Here is a 20,221-nt window from a genome sequence, read left to right as displayed (position 1 = left end):
CATTCTCCTGCCTCAGCCTCCCGAGTAGCTGGGACTACAGGCGCCCGCCACCTCGCCCGGCTAGTTTTTTGTATTTTTTAGTAGAGACAGGGTTTCACCGTGTTAGCCAGGGTGGTCTCGATCTCCTGACCTCGTGATCCGCCCGTCTCGGCCTCCCAAAGTGCTGGGATTACAGGCTTGAGCCACCGCGCCCGGCCAGCTGACAACCTTCTTAAAACATTCTCTTCTTCTAGCTTCTGAGATACTACAATGTCGTCTTTTTGTTTTTTTTTCATGCATCACTGGCTACTGTTTCAGTATCTTTTTATGGCTTCTCCCTCGACAGACCTCTAAAAGGTAAGTGTTCCTAGGGGTTCAATCCTGAGTCATCTTCTCTCTAGAAGTTGTCTCATCCATTCCCATTACTTCAAATACCATCAACTTGTCAGTAACTACCAAGTTACACCCCCAGCAGAGACCTCTTCCCACGCTCCAATATGACTACTTAGCTGTCACACAAGCATGTCAAACTCAACATGCCCAAAACTGGTCCTTAATACTCCACCATCACCACCCTTGAAGTCCCCTGGTACTACCTGACAATTATGAAAGCCAGAAACCCTTCCCTGACCCTCATCCTTCACATCCAACCTATATAGCAAGTTCTGTGTGTGTGTGACTTCACTTGATCTCCACTGCCACCACCTTAACCCAAGCCACCATCATCTCTTTCCTGAATATCACACTAGTTCCCCCATTTCCATTGTTGCTCCCTTCCAAAACACTCATCACACAGCAGCCAGAGAAACTTTGTAAAACAAACACCAGATCATATCACTCTCCTGCTTCTCCGGCAGGCATCACATTACATTTTTTTTCTTTCCAAACTCCTTATGATGGTCTTTAAGGTCCTACACGATCTGCTAGGTGCCCACTTCTCCAATCTCACTTCATACCGTATCTCCTCTCAATCAGTTCTAAAGACACTGATCTTGTGTCAATTCCTCTCCCCCACACCCCTTCATTCCCTCTTTCTGAAATCCCTCCTCATTCCAGCTTCATTATTTGCAAGACAGGCTCCTTCTTCTCTCTTAGATCTCAGCTTAAATATCACTTCCTCAAATAAAACTCTCCAGACTACTCTATCTAGTTGGAGGTCTTTCCCCACAAGCCTATACTCTCTTCCACTGTGCCCTGTTTATTTTCTTCCTAGCAGTTACCAAATCTTTAATTATTCATGCATTTTTTTGTTACAGGTTTCTTCATTAGAAAGTAATGTTTTGTGTATGACAGATACAACTGAGATCTTCTACTATGAAACGTTTTATCCTTTGACTTTTTGTTAGGGAAGGTCAAAGTTATTTGTAGGAGTTTCTGGCACTCAGGCAACTGTCTAACCAAGTCCTATAAATAAAGTTAGAGTGCTACTAATTTCACCCTAGTTACCAAAAGGACTCACAGCTTTGCCACAGATACAAACCACAAATAAATGCTGGTATCAATGGCTTTAGAATGCTACGCTTTGAAATAATCATAATGTCAATATGAAAAAGGAGTTCCAATTTAATCATTTACTTTAAGCTAATCTGATAATCCTGATAATCTACATTCCAAACTGTCTCCCTTCCAAAACTATAAATTTATTCTTCTCAGCACAACAAAATAATAGTATCCCAGTTCAAGCTCTCCTCTAATCAAACTTGCTGTATATAAGTTAGTTAACTACAGTCTAAAACTATGTCGTCTAACACGCAGCCAGTTGTCATATGTGGTTATGTGAATTTAACTTAATTAAAATTAAAATTTCAGTTAGTTAATACTAGCCACATGTCAAGTGCTCAAGAGTCACATGAGGACAGTGGCTATCATAATGGATAGGGCAGACATAAAACATTTCTATCATCACAGAAAGTTCCATTAGACAGAGCTGTCCTAGAACACCATAATAACCAGGAAGCAAAAAGGCCCTGTAAGTATCCAGAATTCCAAAACATTCATTTCAAAGTTTTCATCAGCAGGAAACTCCATCAGACCTTCTCTCTGAATCTATTTATTTTTATTTTAGAAATATTTCTGTCCTGCTTATCTGGCTAATTTTCCACAAAAAATTTACAAAGCAAATTAAGAAAGGGGACTGGGAAGCAGTGGGGAATAAGTAGCAGAGGATAAAGGAATGCTATGTTAGAGGCAGCCAACATAGGAAACAAGAAAGATGAAGAGAAAAAAAATCTAAAAATCAGGTAAAATAGATAGATGATATATGTCAAAATGGTGTCACTTAGTAAGGCAAAACCAGCAAAACCTCCTGAAATATTATTCTTTTATATTCCTAAACAATACTGATGCTGATAACTGTGCTAAAGCCATTTAAAAATGCCCACTATGTTACTGTTAAGAAGAAATAAATTTTATAGTTATACAACACAATTTAGAAGGATTTATTTCTGAAATGACTGAATCTTAAATATCTTGGTCCTCAAAGAAGGGAAAATCCTCTCAGCTAGTCAGGATACTCAGTCATCAAGAAGAGAAATATTCTGTACAGATTCAAGAGTTCAGTTCCTTGAATATGAATGAATGCTGTTTACAGAGCAGGTACAGATATGGAAGTAAGACAAGACTCTTCTGTTTAATGAATTATGGCTTACCCATACAGTGAAACACTGAACAGTATAGCCTTGGGGGAGGGGGATGAGGAAGCTGTTAAAATACCATTATGAAATACTCTAATAGAGTCATGCACTGCCTAACAATGTTTCAGTCAATGATGGAACACATATGCCATGGTGGTCCCATAAGATTATATCATATTTTTACTGTGCCTTTTCCATGCTTAGATATGTTTAAATATACAAATATTTGCCATTGTGTTACAATTGCCTACAGTATTCAGTAGAGTAACATGCTGTACTGGTTTGCAGCCTAAAGGCATTAGGCTGTACCATATATGATACATAGTCAGGTATACATCTAGGTTTGTGTAAGTTTTCACATTCTATTACATTTTCACAATGAAGTCACCTAACGACACATTTCTCAAAATGTATCCTTATCATTAAGCCATGCATACTGCATATGCCATTAAGTGAAAAAAGAAAGGTTTAGCAATGGTTTTAAAACCAGTGGTTTTTTAAATGGGAGGAAAAGAGAAAGGGAGGAATTATATACAAGAAGAAAAAACACCCAATGCCTGTAGGGGAAAGACACTGGGGACTCAAGACAGGAATGGGAGAACAACTTTTCACAACATGACCATTTTGTACTTTTAAAATATTAACTTATGTAAATGTTATTTATTCAAAAAACAATAATCATACATTTTAGAAAAGCTAGTTCTCTATCCCCAAAAAATGTATAATCTAATGACTTACCCAGGCTTCAAAAAACTAAAGAAAAAAAAAATCACACTTTTTCCTTTACCAATGGTCAGATATTTAAATATTTCACACAGACTTTATTCTTACTTAAAACCTCATTCTATGGCCTGGCATAGTGGCTCATGTCTGTAATCCCAGTGCTTTGTGGGGCCGAGGCGGGCAGATCTCTTCAGGTCAGGAGGTAAGCCTGCCCAACAGAGTGAAACCCCATCTCTACCCAAAATACAAAAATTAGCCAGGCATGGTGGCGCACACCTGTTAGCCCAGCTACTCGGGTGGTTGAGTCACAAGAATTGCTTGAACCCAGGAGGTGGAGGCTGCAGTGAGCCAAGATCATGCCACTGCATCCCAGCCTGGCCGACAGAGCAAGACTCTGTCCCCCCCATCAAACAAACAAAGAAAAACAAAAAACTCATTCTATACCATTTGAATCTCCATTTCCAACAAACTAATCAATTTTGGAAAAAAACTCAAAGTTGATCTTAAAATGGGAACTGCAGTGATCCTTATCATAATCTTGTATTATTCAGTTTTTAAAAAATATTTGCACAGGCTGGGTGCAGTGGCTCACGCCTGTAATTCCAGCAGTTTGGGAGGCCGAGGCAGGCGGATCACGAGGTCAGGAGATCGAGATCATCCTGGCTAACACGGTGAAACCCCGTCTCTACTAAAAAAAAATACAAAAAACTAGCCAGGCAAGGTGGCGGGCGCCTGTAGTCCCAGCTACTCAGGAGTCTGAGGCAGGAGAATGGTGAGAACCCGGGAGGCGGAGCTTGCAGTGAGCCGAGATGGCGCCACTGCACTCCAGCCTGGGCGACAGGGTGAGACTCCATCTCAAAAATAAAAAATAAAAAAATAATAATAATAATAATTTTTAAAAACTTTGCATAAAGGTATAAAGGTATATACATTTCAAGAAAAAAATAATCTTGTTGGAAAACATGGCAAAGACTCATTGAAAATCTCCCAGGGAAGCCACAGAATAGTCTTCTACATCATGTGGGAGATAAGGTTGGGTCACTCTGATAGGCCCTGGAGCTGAGAATGCTAGTGGTTTCCCAATATCCTCTCTTCCCTTCTTCCTTAGTAACAAAACCCCAGTTTTCATTTTAGCATATTACTATACACGCTTCACCAGAAAAGGACTACATCTTCCATCCTCCACTACAGCTACGTATGGCCCTAAGACTAATTCCGACCAATGAGATATAAGCAGAAATGTCATGTGGAACTTCCTGGAAGTTTTCTTAGGTAGGGGAAGGGACACCCCTCTTTTCTTCCTCTCAAACTGCTTTGTGGAAAGGGGGAAATGATGGCTGAAGGTTAGCAATCATCTAGGCCTATCCTACAGTGAGAGAAGCAAACAGCAGTAAGGATCTTAGATCCTTGGTAACCAGAGAGCACCACATCATCCTGGACTGCCTAATTCCAGACTTCTTTTTCATGAAAGACAAATGAATCTCTCTCTTGTTTAAGACTCTGTATGGGGAAGAGGAGACTGTTATATGCAGATGAACTTAATCCTAAATGTTTTCAACAATAAATTATTTTACTTTAACTTACAATTTTTTTTCTTTTTTTTAAGACGGAGTCTCTCGCTCTGTTACCCAGGCTGGAATGCAGTGGCATGATTCTGGCTCACTGCAAGCTTCACCTCCTGGATTCAAGTGACTCTTGTGCTCAGTCTCCCAAGTAGCTGGGATTACAGGCGCCCACCACCATACCCAGCTAATTTTTGTTTTGTTTTGTTTTGTTTTGTTTTTTGAGACGGAGTCTCACTCTGTCACCCAGGCTGGAGTGCAGTGGCCGGATCTCAGCTCACTGCAAACTCCGCCTCCCGGGTTTATGCCATTCTCGTGCCTCAGCCTCCCAAGTAGCTGGGACTACAGGCGCCCGCCACCTCGCCCAGCTAGTTTTTTGTATTTTTTTAGTAGAGACAGGGTTTCACCGTGTTAGCCAGGATGGTCTCGATCTCCTGACCTCGTGATCCGCCCGTCTCGACCTCCCAAACTGCTGGGATTACAGGCTTGAGCCACCGCGCCTGGCCTAATTTTTGTATTTTTAGTGGAGACGGGTTTTTGTCACGTTGGCCAGACTGATCTTGAACTTCTGACCTTAAGGGATCTGTCTGCCTTGACCTCCCAAAGTGCTGGAATTACAGGTGTGAGCCACCATGCCCTGCCCAAAACTAAATTTCACTTGAAACAGAAAGCTTTATGCACATCAACAGTGTGCAAACTTGATGACCACGACAGAGACTGTCAAAGAATCTTGAAATGTCTAGGCAGGAAGTTTAGGCCAAAAAGTCAACTGGTGAATCACTCTGATCCACTCTGATCTACTATCCATAACTATTCCATATCCATAACTATTCCACACCAAAATGATAGAAATAAAATTTTAACTTAACCATTCTTGAATTCATATAATGAGAAAAAGTCAAATATGGACACTCTCAGTTTCTTCATCTGCAAAATGGAGTTAATAATGCTACATCACAGGGACATTGTCAAACCCAAATAGAGAACAAATGTTCTTCAACTTACAATGGGAGTTTGTCCCTATAAACTCATCGTAAGTTGAAAATACAGTAAGTCAAAAATGCATTAACACACCTAACCTACCAAACATCATAGCTTAGCCTAGCCTACCTTAAACATGCTCAGAACACTTACATTAGGTTACAGTTGGGTAAAATCATTTAACACAATGCCTATTTTATAATAAAGTGTTGAATATCTCATGTAATTTACTGAATATTGTAATAAAAGTGAAAAAATGGGTACTCGGACGGTTTCTACTGAATGAACATTGGTTTCTATTGAATGTGTACTGCTTTTGTGCCACTGTAAAGTCAGAAAACTGTTAAGTCGAACCATTCTAAGTTGTGGATAGTTCAACATCTGTATGTTAAACTATGATGTAAACAGAGCATTATATACTATCGTTATTATTACAATTACCACCACAGTAGCCAACTGGTAAATATGAATCACAAAACAAAAAATACTAGATGAAAGCTATTAAATAGGCAGAAACTTGGGTTTGGGGCTCAAGGAATTCAGTGAACTTGCCAAGTCTCTTTCACCCAATTTCTCATCTCACTATCTTTCAGAAAATCATTGCATCAGGTTTGGTGCAGTGGTGGCTCATGCTTCTAGTTGAAGCTGCTCAAGAGGCCAAAGTGAGAGGATCGCTTGGGGCCAAGAATCTGAGACCAGGCTAAGCCACATAGCAAAACCCAGTCTCTTAAACATATATATGAAAAAATATACATTACATCAGGAATTTCAGTTTCCTTCTTTAAAGTATGGGGGGAAGAAGGGAATTGACAGGTTGTAAGGGGAGAAAAAGAAAAACAGCAGTAAAAGGTTTAAAGTAATTAGGAAGTCAGATACACTTGAAATCTATAACCCTGTTCTGGCATTTTACAAGGTTTCAAAAGGTAGTACAACAATTTTAAAAGTAATGCTGGCAATATTTTTCTTCATTCAAAAGAAAAATGCTAAATACAAATATAGTTTCTACTTAGTATGCAACAATCTATCATGAAAAGTGCAATGTCTCTGAGCAATGTCTTCTAGAAATAAGGATAACATGGGAGTTCCCCTGTTGGAGTGCAGTGGCACAATCTCAGCTCACCGCAACCTCTGCCTCCCAGATTCAAGCAATTCTTCTGCTTCAGCCTCCTGGGTAGCTGGGATTACAGGCACAAGCCAACACACCTGGCTAATTTTTTTGTATTTTTAATAGAGACGGGTTTTGCCATGTTGGCCAGGCTAGTCTCGAACTCCTGACTTTAGGTGATCCACCCACCTCGGCCTCCCAAAGTGCTGGAATTATAGGCGTTAGCCACTGTGCCAGGCCTTACTTTCTTTTTAAGCAGAAAAAGAAGATGATTTTTAACCTGTATCCAAAGGCACAGACAATACAAATGTAATCTATTTTGATGACTGATAATCATAATTTCAACAAAGTCATGATTTTTTGCTCGTTAAACAAACTATAACTGAATCTCTTTAACTTTTGTACTTAAAATGATTTAACTTCTCCAAATGTGTTTAAAGTTTGAAAAAAAGCCAATGAAGTCACTTCTTGAAGCCATTAATTCATCTTTTTACACTACTTCTGGTGACTTTAATCCACACACACATTGTACATGAGTCATACTGGTGCCGTGTGGTTCAATTCATTATATTTTGAAAAGTACTCTATGGTCAAATTAACTTTGAGAAACACGCTTCAAGCAATTTTACTGTTTGCCCAATTTGAATTTTCGTAAACTGCAAACAGGATACGTAAATTAATAGATGCTTTTTTACAAATTTCACATATACTCATAGGAAGAAAACAAGCTATCCAGGGGTGTCAGAGATTAGCTAGCTGACAGGCAGACAGATGCCAAGAATTTGCTCCACAATTTAAAGGGCTACAATCAGGATAACAGAAGTGTGAGAAACAGACTCAGACAGCTTAAGGGTTTTTGTTTCCCAGAAGGAATACCAGTGGAAGGGATACCACTGCCCATTTCTGTATCTTTCTGTTCTGAATAGCCATATCCAAGCAGCTTTACTGTGTGAGATTCCTGGAGAATTAGAACTACTGCCACTTCCCTCGATGATTCACTTGTAATGCCAACTTATGAGTCTGAATGCACGCAAAGGAGGTTGAGGGACTTCTGAACTAGCAGGAAAAAAGTTGAAATAACATTATTTTCTGAGAAGGTAATCTATTTTAATCCAAACAAATCCACTGGGCTAGACCATTCTATCCCACATCTAAGCAATGGCTGCAATATCAAAATGTTCCTAAAAATTAGTACATGCCAAACTCTATAAACTTATTTTCAGGCTATGACTTTACTTTTAATAACATAAATGAGTTCAGTGGGACTTATTTTAATTCTTTTTGAAACGGTTTATTTTTAGTAAATATAATAGTCCCCCACATGGAAAGGTACAACCATGCCAAAAATTTTCTAGGAGGAGATAAAACCCTATTTATAGACCTATCAGTTGCTCCTTGCTTAGGTTGTAACATAGTTTCCACTTTAAGCCTGATATGACCTCCCTGGACTTCTCTGGTCTCTAATAATGTTCCTTTCATCCTGAAGTTTCCCACATTTATCTTTATCTCCACCCGGTACTTAAGTTAAGCTACTATGGGTTGGGGGAAGGGAGAAGGAAAGAATCTCCTTTGTAAAAGCCATCTTCTACAGAAGAGTTTTAGGTAATTTTCAGGAACTTAAAAAATGAAAGATAGGAGTTCTTCACTTGGTGGGCTTTTTTGGGAGAGAACCTCATAAATATTCAACAATCATCAGGAATACTGCTACACAGTAATCAATGCATATGGGAAATGGAAATGGCAATAAGGCCTACTGGTGTCTTAATCGGTATCTGATTTTGCATCTTTCAAAAATCCAACAAGAGTAAAGTTATTTTAATACAGAGGATACTACATTCTCTAATCAAAGGAAAGCTAATCAAGGGAGCCAAACTATAAATAAATATAAGAAATTTTTCCTAAAAATTGTGATCTCAGGGATTAAGTTGTTCTTATTGGTGTTGTTTACATTAGCTACTGGTATCTTTACACTCCTCACTTAAAATGCTAATTGGTGGAATCTCCCCTTCCCAATCTCTGCCTATGACTCCATCAACAATTTTAGAAGGTATAAGTGTCTTATTCTAATCCAATGAGCCATTTTCAATTTCCTTTCATTAGCAGTGGCAAGACCCATATCTCATCTCACCCCAGCCCTTCCCCACTCCATACTCTGGATAAAACTGTTAATGAATCCTGTTTTTACTGCTCTGGCAAATCCTAACCCCTTTCATCTTTGAACCCCAATAATATTTGCTGGTCTTGGTTCACTCATTTTTTTGTTTAAATCTTAAATATACACTTATTTTTTGCTAATTCCATGTTTGCAGGTCTTGTATCCTGAATGAGACTGCAAATTCTATTCAAATGTAAAGGCCTAGTGGGCAATGACACATCTTACTCATCTCAGCATCACCAGTTGGTCATGCCAACTGACTAGCACATAACAGGCACATAATAAACATTATGGAAATATTTGTTGAGGTGATCTGGATGGCAGAAACAGTGTACTATGTATACTTCTCTTATATGAATCTCTCAGAGCACACCACTGGGAAAGCCCAACACAACGTGCGGCAGAGCTAAATCACAAGCAACTCCTGAAGAGAGGAAGGGAGAAGAACATGAGCATTAATTAATACCAACCCATCTTTCATTAGATTCCCATCAACATTCTCAGGAGCTAAAAGACATGGTGTGAACACAGGATGTACCAAGTGATAAGAGCAAGCAATACATTTCCTCACCCCAAGAAAAGTCTTCCACTTTTTCCATCTACCTATATCTTATTAATCTTTAAGGCCTACCTCTTCCTGTCCACCCCAATTCACAGTGAAATACCCTAAGCTCTCCAGTACCTGAGGATGAGTAGCTACTTAGCATTTTCACTTAAAACAAGGGATGGATCTAAACTTTAACAAAAATAATTCAAAATAAACACCAGTAAAAGTTACTGATTGTAAAAGTTGGCAAACACCAGGAAATACTTCTCTTAATTTTTTCTCAGTTGTTAAATTTATCACATAAGATGTATTTCCCTTTTTAAAAGAAGACATATGGGTTTTCTGGGGTGATCTGAGCTGAGGCATGATCATGGATGATCAAATAAAACTCTCAAGATCATATCCCAGAGGCAGCATGGCACTGAAGAAAGAAGTGAGGTTTGAAAGTGAAACAGACCTACAATCAAATTGCCAAATCACCATTCATTAGCAGTGACCTTGAGCAAGTACTTTAACCCCTCTTAACCTGTTATGTAATCAACAAATGCAGAATTAAGATGAAAATTAGAAATAATGTACATAAAACACCTAGGCCAGTGCCTCTCTTAATAAATTTCAATTGTTAATGGTTTTGTCTATTTTCATTTTTCTTAGCCCACAACAAATGACAGAAAATGATTTATTGGCAAATCTGACATTTTAGGGTTTCTACTGTAATTTTTTTTAAATTGGAAGCAACAAAATATCAATAAGAACTCACCTTTAAAAAGCTATTTTGTCTGTGAATTTAAAAGTAAACCCTGGTCAGCTGCAGTGGCTAACGCCTATAATCCCAGCACTTTGGGAGGCGGAGGCGGGAAGGAAGATTGCTCAAGCCCACAAGTTCAAGATCAGCCTGAGCAACATAGTGAGACTCTGTCTCTATTTTTAAAAAGTAAAAAAAGTAAGATCTGCAGGAAGAGAAACACAAAGTGTTCTCTTGGGTAAGGTGTATCTATTAAATCAGATGGCTAGGATAATTTACAAGCAAAAAAAGCTCTTTAAGGGAGCACCTAACAGGATATATATATCCTGTTATTTCTTTTATATATATATAAAATTATATCACTATATGTGTGTATATGTGTGTGTGTATATATATAGAGATATACATATATATATATGGTTTACTCCTACCTAGAGTTTCTACATAAATCTGTATGTAGAAATCTACATAGATTTATAGATACAGGTTCTATATAGATTTATAGATATAGATATCATAGAAATTCCACATAGGGATAAACCCAATATTGTAGTATCTATGTCATAGAAAGGCTATGGGTAAAGATAATTTTTTAACCTAATCAAAATTCTGCTCCTCCCTCAAACCAGGGATATTTACCTGACAATCACAAGCCAAAGGGAAAGAGAAAAGGCAGTATCTGCCTGTCTGAGAAAATGGGCATGAGGAAGGGGTGGGCAGAGCTGGCTATAAACGATGGGAATTTCTTTATGGAGGAAGGAGACAACTGACTGCGGCACCACCTTCTTTTGTTGCTTTCAGGTAATGGAGGAATCCCTAAGTCATTTACTTGCTCTAGTAGCAGGGCTGTGAAAAAGGAGAGAGTAATGTTTGGTCCTCCTACAGGGCAGGACTAAAAGCTGTGAAGGAGTTAAAGCTTTCAGAATATTAGAGTGAAAATGCTGGCAGGACTTCTAGGGCTTTTTTAGCCAGCCTAGTGGAATGGAAGAGTCTGGGCATTAGAGCCAGATGGGCCTTCCTAGCTAAGTGACCTTGGGCAAGTTGGACAGCCTCTCTAGCCTACACTTTTCTCATCTATACAATTGGGTTAACGGCATTTGCCCTGCAGAGTCATAAGAATTTAATAAGGTAACAAATAAACAAACTGCTTCAAAATAGGCACTCAATACAGGTTAAATGCTTTTCCCCTAAACCTCAGGCTAGCGATAAAACGCCCCTGGAATATATAGTGATATACCATACATGCTCATTTTCTCCTTTGCCTCCACTTGCATAAAGAGAAGCAAGTCCAAAAAGAGAAAACAACTTTTCCGAGGTTGCAATACTAGTTACTGGCAGAACTGGGGCTAAAAGCCAGTTCCTTCAAGTTCAGTGCAATGTACCTTGCCTCATTAGGAACAATCCCTTAGGGATGGGCTCTGAGAGTAGATGCAAACAAGAAAACAAGCTAACCGCAATGTCCGCCATTCCCTGTGATTCAGATACCTAAGAGTTAAACGTTCAGTCTCAGCTAGGGCTCCGGAGTTGGCTGACTCCTTAGGCACTGAAATCCATTCCTCTATGTGATTGGTTGTTTCCCAAAGGGGTGGGGAAGAGGAAAAGGGAGAAGAATGTCACCCGATCCCCAGGGGTAAACAACAGCAAAAACATCTGCTCAGGTTTTCAACTAAATCTGTGAAATATTTCTGAACACTTGACCACCAAACTTGAAAAACTGTTAACTTCTGACCTTAATCAAAAAGGTTGTTCTGTAATGACCAGATCCTTAGTAATGCAATCTGGACAAACAAATGCAAAAGGACAGTTTAATATTTCTCTAGCACAAAATTAGTACCCAATGCTCGTGTGCTCTAGGTGCTTGAAATCGGCACTGCCACCAACCCTCCTCCCCCTTTGCCATTACAGAGAGAAACCAGCCTGCCTGCTTCCACCCTACCATTTTACTCGAACTCTGCCATTTCGGAAACATGACAGGACTACACAATCACATTCTCTCCTCTGAGCCACCTCCTTTAAGAGGAGCCCCATCCCCTTGTAACTCTCTGTAATTATGTTAGCACACATGTGCAGGGCAGAGAGAAGGGAAGGTTTGGGGAGGAAGAAACCCAATACCCTGCCAAATCCATTGGGAAGTCTGCCCAAGTTATTAATCCAGGATGGGGCCACTTAACTAAATTAGTTGAGGCAATGCCCTTCAATCCTAGCTAGATTCTTTCCCCAGGGGATAATGCAGGAAGGGTCTGCCTCCTCAAAATCTTATTACCCCAAACAACTCTTTTTTTCTTCAGAAGTTTCTCTCTCCCATTTCAAAGCTATAAACAAAATACTTTGGTTTTATGCAGAGAATCAGAGAGGCAGCTGCTCTCCCTGAGTACACTACAGGGACTCCACATGACTGGTCAGTAAGGAGCTGCTGAAAAGTGCATTCCCTTTGTTCTTACAGCCACAATGAAATTTTAAAGTCCCAATTATGTAAACCAGGGTGAGGGATGAAGAACTACAGTTAAACCAAAGAGAAAGCCTCCTGCGGAATGACTAAAACTTGAAGTCCTTTTACAACCTCAGCCAGTACAGGAATCAGCTCTAGTTCACCTTAATATGGCCCAGAAAGCAGGAGTAAGCCACACCTTCTCCCAGGCCCATCCTAAATAATCTGGAATTGCCAGACAGATCATCTCTCAGAAACTGTGTAGACTACAAATGACCCAAAACCACTCTACACTCACTCAAAGAGGAAAGATTCCTCAATACTGAACACAAGCAAATCAGCCCAGGAAGTTAAGTGGCAGAGGCTCCTTATGTCTCCTCTTTGTCTCTATTCTTTAATCCCAAAGCCAAATTTAATCTAAATCATGTTACTAATGCCCTGTGCTAACACAGATGTCTCATTTATAAATCCTAGGGAACATAAGTGACTTAGCTCTCTTTCACAGTAATGCTCAGCAAATTAACTACTCAATGAGGTTCAGTATGATTATTAAAAACACAGGCTTCAGTATCAAGCCAACCTTGATTTAAATGCCTGTTCTACCACTTTCCAGCTCTGTGACTTGCACTTCTCTAAAGCCCAGTTTCTTCATTGGTAAAATATGGCTTCTACTGTCCACCTTACAGAGAGAACGGGTGTGTGTTTGTGACAGGGTCTCACTCTGTTGTTCAGGCTGGAGTGTAGAGGCGTGATCTCGGCTCACTACAACCTCTGCCTCCTGGATTCAAGCAATTGTCGTGCCTCAGCCTCCCAAGTAGTTGGGATTGCAGGCATGGGCCACCACACCCGGCAAATTTTTTTATTTTTAGTAGAGATGGGGTTTCGCCATGTTAGCCAGGCTGGTCTTGAATGCCTAGCCTCATGTGATCTGCCTGCCTCAGCCTCCCAAAGTGCTGGAGTTACAGGCGCGAGCCACCGCACCCAGCCAGGAGAGTGGTTGTTAATAGTAATGAGGAGTGGGCTGGCCGTGGTGGCTCATGCTTGTAATTCCAGCACTTTGAGAGGCTGAGGTGGGTGTGTCACCTGAGGTCAGAAGCTTGAGACCAGCCTGGCCATCATGATGAAACCCTGTCTCTACTAAAAATACAAAAATTAGCTGAGAATGGTGGCTCATGCCTGTAATCCCAGCTACTGGGGAGGCTGAGGCAGGAGGATCACTTGAGCCCAGGAGGCAGAGGTTTTGCAGCAAGCCGAGATCATGCCACTGCACTCCAGCCTGGGTGATACAGAGAGACTCTATCTGAAAAATTAAAAAAAAAAAAAAAAAAAAGTAATGAAAAGTGGATGGTATGTGCATATCTGCATTAACACAGTACTTGATGCATAGCAAGCATTCAGTAAATAGTACCTGGTACTATAAATTATTATTAAGGAACATAAAACAACTTCTATAAAGGAATAACACAGCCACCTGACAACCTTATTAGCATTCGTGCACCTTACCCATCCCATCATGAGTGGTAAACAGCATGAGAATGCCAAAATTTATTTAATGACTATGTTGAGCAACTGCTAGGTGATGGGGGAAAAGAGTGAAGGATACAACTTCTCCCTGTAAAGGAGCTCATGTTGGTAGGGGAAGAGGAGGAAGAGAAAGTACTGAAAGGGGTCTCAGTATGGCACTACTACCCAGCTTAAGGGTTCCACTGTGAAGGGGCTGGGTTCAGATCTATCTCAGCAGTGAGGGTCATGTTGAAGAGATCTGTTAGGGTCACGGGACAGGAAAATGTTGGAAAGCAAGGCCCATTCTGGAGTTCTGTACAGTAAGAATGAGAGGAGGGGACAGTCAAAATGCACAGTGAGAGAAGGATTTTTATTTTTATCTTTTCTCTTCACATTATGCTAGGCAAAAATTATACCAGGCATAGAGCTGACAACCATGATCAAATATTTTCAAGCAGGAACTACAAGACGACTGCTTGTTAGGTTAGTGTAGCAGCACATATTTATTTTTTAGCAAATAGCCTGGGGCTCTCAAGGAATTATAATCATGTAGTCATGAAGATACTCACCGGACACAGTGCACTGCACGGGAGGCTGGGGGAAGGGGAGGCCAGAAGGGGCTGGGTTCTGTGAGTCAGTGGCACGCAAACTCACAAACCAGTGCTCTTGCTCTTTCCTATAAATTTTCATCATCACAATTGCAATCTGTCAAACTCTCAAGTACACCTTAAAGCCTGCACTGCTGATGGAGTACAGCAGGGCTTGGCCACTCCTTGGTCATGACAGTACATGTCCTTCAGGAAACAGCTCTGCACTGGGAAAAAAGCACTCAACTGAGAATGAAGGCTCAATATCACAGACTCAGCTTTGCCACTAGCAAGAGATATAAGAAAATAAGACTATGGCTTTGGTAAGTCATCTAACTTCTCTGGAACTCAGTTTCCCCAAATGTAAAATAGGGGTGATATGATTAAATCTAGCTCTGACATTCAATGGCTCAGGAACTGAGGGCCAAACTGATGTCCTCTACCCAGAGTTCTTGTTTCAGTATTAGGGCTGACATGCCAAAGGGCCAGGGTATCAAGACAAATGATTACAATTCACTCTCTAAACTAGACTGAAAGTTCTGGCAAAGTAGAAAGCCATCTACAACATTTCTGGTGTACAAATTAAAAAGACTTACATCCTGACCCATATCACTCCTTGGAGATTAAATCAAGAAAGCAAGCAACAGGAATCAACAGAACAACAGTAAAGTCACCTGGCACCCAGAAGGGCGCATTGTTTGCTTGCTAAAGGAGCCCTCCAAATTCTGCAGCTGAGAAAGACATACAGGGGCCTTAGAGTCAGCATTCATTCCAAAAACACAGGAATGATGGTTGCTATTTCTGCTTAATAGATCAAGACCTCACAAATGGGTGTCATCTCCACTGGACGAATCATATAGTCAGAAATAATCTTACAAATGCCAGCACTCAACAAACTGGCAGCTCTTTAGAGAGGACTCTCTGGGGACCCAGAGCTGCAGTAACTGGGGGAAATGTATCCAGATTAGATCAGCAAAGGCCTCTCCAGTTCCCCATGAGGTATTGTAGGGGGCAATGGTGCTGGCCAACACACAAGATTTACACAATGAGCTCCTGAATACTGCACATGTTCGGGTCAAAAGAGCTGCCGCTCTGCTACAAACAATTCATGAAGCAGCAGATGCCAACTGTCCTGTCACCTAGGCCTTCAGCAGTAATTCCTCAAGAAAGCCTGATGGGCTTGGTTTTCATAGTAGTCACCTATTCCTCCCATTTTAAATTAAGGAAAATAATCCTTATTTATTGTCTCATTCTCTTCACTTTTCTTTTCCCAACATAAAAACATGTTTTCCCACCATAAATAAATAAATAAAGATGTGGTATATCCACATATTATTTAGCAATTAAAAAATGAAGTACCGCTATAACATGGATTGTGCTACTATGTGAAAACATTGTTTTAAGTGAAAGAAGCCAGACACAAGGGACCACATATTTTATTGAGTCTATTTATATAAACTATATACAGAATAGGCAAATCTATGGAAAAGTGGAGACCACTTGTTGCATAGGGCTAGGGAAGTAGTGGGCATAGAGGAATTAAGAAGTGATGATTGGCCGGGAGCAGTGGCTCACGCCTGTAATCCCAGCAGATTCAGAGGCTGAGGTGGGCAGATCACTTGAGGTCAGGAGTTCAAGACTAGCCTGGTCAACATGGCAAAATGCCGTCTCAACTAAAAATACAAAAATTAGGCAGGTGGCGTGTGCCTGTAGTCCTAGCTACTTAGGTGGCTGAGGCAGGAGGATAGCTTGAACCTGGGAGGCGGAGCTTGCAGTGAGCCAAGATCATGCCACTGCACTCTAGCCTAGGCAACAGAGTGAGACTGTCTCCAAAAAAAAAAAAGAAAAAAGAAAAGAAAAAGAAGTGGTAACTAAGGGGAATGGAGTTTCTTGTGGAATAATAAAAATGTCCTAAACCTGACTGTGGCGATGGTGATGGCTGAATGACTAAACATGCTAAAAGCCATACACTTTAAATGGGTAACTTGTACAGTATGTGAATTATATCTCAATAAAGCTGTTTTAAAATGCTCTAGGAGAATATATAACCTCCTTTGGGAGGGAAATTTTAATGAGGGAACTTTGATTCTTCTAGCCATCCCTTGTTTCCAAATGCCTGCCTGTTCCTTCCTATCAATGATTCACTTTGCTATTCCCATCCTCTGCTCACTGCACTATCTAGCTCAGGCTTACACCTTTCCTATGAAAACAACTGGGCTATTAGCTTTGCTTTGTTCTTCAAGTCCACGTCTGCTCTATCTTGACTTTAGTGTCCTTTCTTACACACCTAGTCTCCTTCTGTCCCAGCTCACATAGTAAAATAATACATATACACACAGAATAGTGGCTAAAGACCCGTCACACCATGAAAAAAGAATGAGGATAAACAACAGTATAAAAGCACAGGTTTGGGAGTTTTAACTAATTTGGTTCCAATCAAAGCATTTGGTCAAGTTACTTTAAATGTCACTGTCAGTTTCCACTGCTGTAAAATGGGGAAAACTAATGTATCTCATGCATGTGGTTATTATAAAAATTAAGTGGAAAAATCTATGTAAATGATTAATATGATGCCTGGTCACAAAGGTCCTCAATAAATAACTGCTATTTATGGAAGTCTTATGCCCAGTTTTTCTCATGATGTCATTTGGCAGCTCAGCCTCTATGTCAAAAAGCCAACAATAAAAGCAGGTTGTTGGCACCATCAAATTGTTCACAATCGTATTCCTATTTGTTCTAACCCATCTAACTCACAGATCCCAGTCTATTCCTGATACTTTGGCTTTTTTACTTCAATTTGTATTCTTATTTCTGGGCTCACTTTATCCTCAAACATGTTGAGTATTACCTTTCCAGTTGCATGTCCCCTTCTCAACCAAAATCTGCTTATCACTTTAATTATTTATTATACTTTAAACCACTCTGGACAAATTGTTTACCCAGAGTACCAAAGCACTCAGTATCCTATTCTTCCTAAAAGCATATAATGAAATCAAAACAAGTCGGACTTTAGAAAGAATTATGATAAAAAAGCTTACAACCTTACAAGGGACTACTAGGCAGCCATGAAATGATGCAGCAGACATAGTTAATGGCATGAAAAGATGTGTGTAATAAAGTAGGGCTGAGCTGGAGGCATTTTACAAAAGTTTGCACAATATGATTGACATCTTGTAAGGAATTTTAAAATGTGTATATATGCAAACAAAGTTGCACTGAAACAAGATAATAAACAACAAAACGTTAAGATAAAGTTAACTATATTAAGGCAAATTTTATTCTATTCTTTTGATCTGCTGTATATTCTAAATTTTCTTTAACGAATGCGTATTACTTTTATTTTTAAAAAATATTTTAAGGACTTTTAAAAAAGAATTAATTTAAAGATTGTAATGTCTCTTAGCATTTTCTTACCAGCCACTATAGTATGGTATGGCTCAGGAGTCAGAAAAACCAGGGTTCAAATCCTTATTCTACCACTTATTACATGTACGACTTTGGCAAATCACTTAATGCTTTTAGGCTTGCTGTTCTCATGTGGAAAATGACGAGGAAACTCCCAGCCAAGTACTTGGCATGTAGTCTTCCGTAAATACCAATGCCTTTAACTCTTCCACTCCTTTACCCTATAGCAGTGGTTCTCAAGTTGAGTGTGTGTAAGAATTACCAGCGGACCCCATCCTCAGAGTTTCGGATTCAGTAAGTCTGGGGAAAAGGCAGAGACCATGAATAAAGGTAAGTTCCCAGGTGATATTGATGCGGCTGGGTTTGAAGCCACACTTTGAGGATACCACTCTAGGCAGTAAGACTCACGAAGTCTTCTTACAACATGTTATACAGGTATTAAGTGCTCTTTCACATCAAAAGTATTTTAGGAATACATGCTCACTGGATACTGAACTAAATTAGAAGCTAATACTGAACACCTCCCCAAAAGGCCAACCTTACAACATGGGATAATCTACCCCAGGACATTGAGGGAATTGGTTTTCCACTTAAAGCAGTCAGGAAATAACAATTAACACTGCATTTAGAATATTCTGGTTCCAGCATGGGAAAAAACATGAGAATGCCGACACAGATCAAACAAAATGAAGAGCTAGACAAGAGAATCCACTGCAAGAAGTTCTGTGACTGGTAAATTCATCTGGGGCAGAAGGGCAGATTCTATAGTGTCACAGAACACTTGCTTTGCTCTGGGTGCCCTCTGTTGACAAAAACTGACATAGCCACTTCCTTCCCTCCCTTTTCTCCTCCCACCCTAGGGCCAAGAGTCCCTCCAGTGTGACTCAGACTTGAGGCAAGGTTTCCAGTTAGAAAATTTTCCTAGGCCCATATGTAGGCAAGACAGACCTTTCCTTCCTCCAGCTTTCCTAAGTCCCCTTCTCTGTGTGCTTGTATCTGCAGCTTATCTTCAAACAGGTTAATTGTTTCAGGATTGTGGAACAAAAAGTGAACAGCATTTAGCATAATGATATGTGAAATTTAAATCACAATGGCATTTCATTTTAGAAATGGCTAGTATTAGCGCAGAGAGAATAAACTGATTTTGTAAATAGTGTCAAATACAATGTGAAACTCTGTTGGTATTAAAAATACTGATGAGGCTGGGCACAGTGGCTTACATTTGTAATCCCAGCACTTTGGGAGGCCAATGTGGGCAGATCATGAGGTCAGGAGTTCAAGAACAGCCTGACCAACATGGTGAAACCCTGCCTCTACTAAAAATACAAAAATTAGCCGGGCGAGGTGGCTAATTTTCCAGCTACTCAGGAGGCTGAGGCAGGAGAATCGCTGGAACCTGGAAGGCAGAGGTTGCAGTCAGCCAAGATTGCGCCACTGCACTCCAGTCTGGGCGACAGAGCTAGACTCCATTTCAAAAAAAAAAACAAAAACTAGACATGTCTAAATCAGGACTTTGGTCTATGGGCCACTTGTTTTTGTAGAACCCCCACACACACTAACAGCTAAGAAATAGCTTTTACATCTTGTAATGATTGAAAGAAAAATCAAAAGAAAAATGATGTTTCATGACATAAAAATTACATGAAATTAAAATTTCAGTATCTACAAATAAAGTTTTATTAGAATACAGCCACACTCTTTTGTTTACTATAATCTAAGGCTGCTTCCCTGCTACTGTGCCAGAGTTCCTGAGTAGCTCTAACAGAGACCATATGGCCCAGATGCTCTCAGATGCTTTACAGAAAGTTTGCCCCCTCCTGTTCTAAACTATTGATAAATGTGACACCTGAACCTTCAGTCAGGTATGA

At 40.0% G+C, this 20,221-nt stretch overlaps 1 protein-coding gene across 21 annotated transcripts in view; it reads right to left on the bottom strand.

Annotated features, from left to right (window-relative positions):
* Positions 1-20,221, bottom strand: part of RBFOX2 (RNA binding fox-1 homolog 2) — a 359,885-nt gene that overhangs the window by 231,990 nt on the left and 107,674 nt on the right. The gene's annotated exons all lie outside the window — the stretch shown is intronic.

The sequence above is a fragment of the Papio anubis genome, chromosome 16 (assembly GCF_008728515.1).
Source record: "Papio anubis isolate 15944 chromosome 16, Panubis1.0, whole genome shotgun sequence".
In the NCBI taxonomy this organism is placed as follows: domain Eukaryota; kingdom Metazoa; phylum Chordata; class Mammalia; order Primates; family Cercopithecidae; genus Papio; species Papio anubis.
Note: the sequence above shows the minus strand (reverse complement) of the source record. Positions and strands in the feature narration are given on the sequence as shown.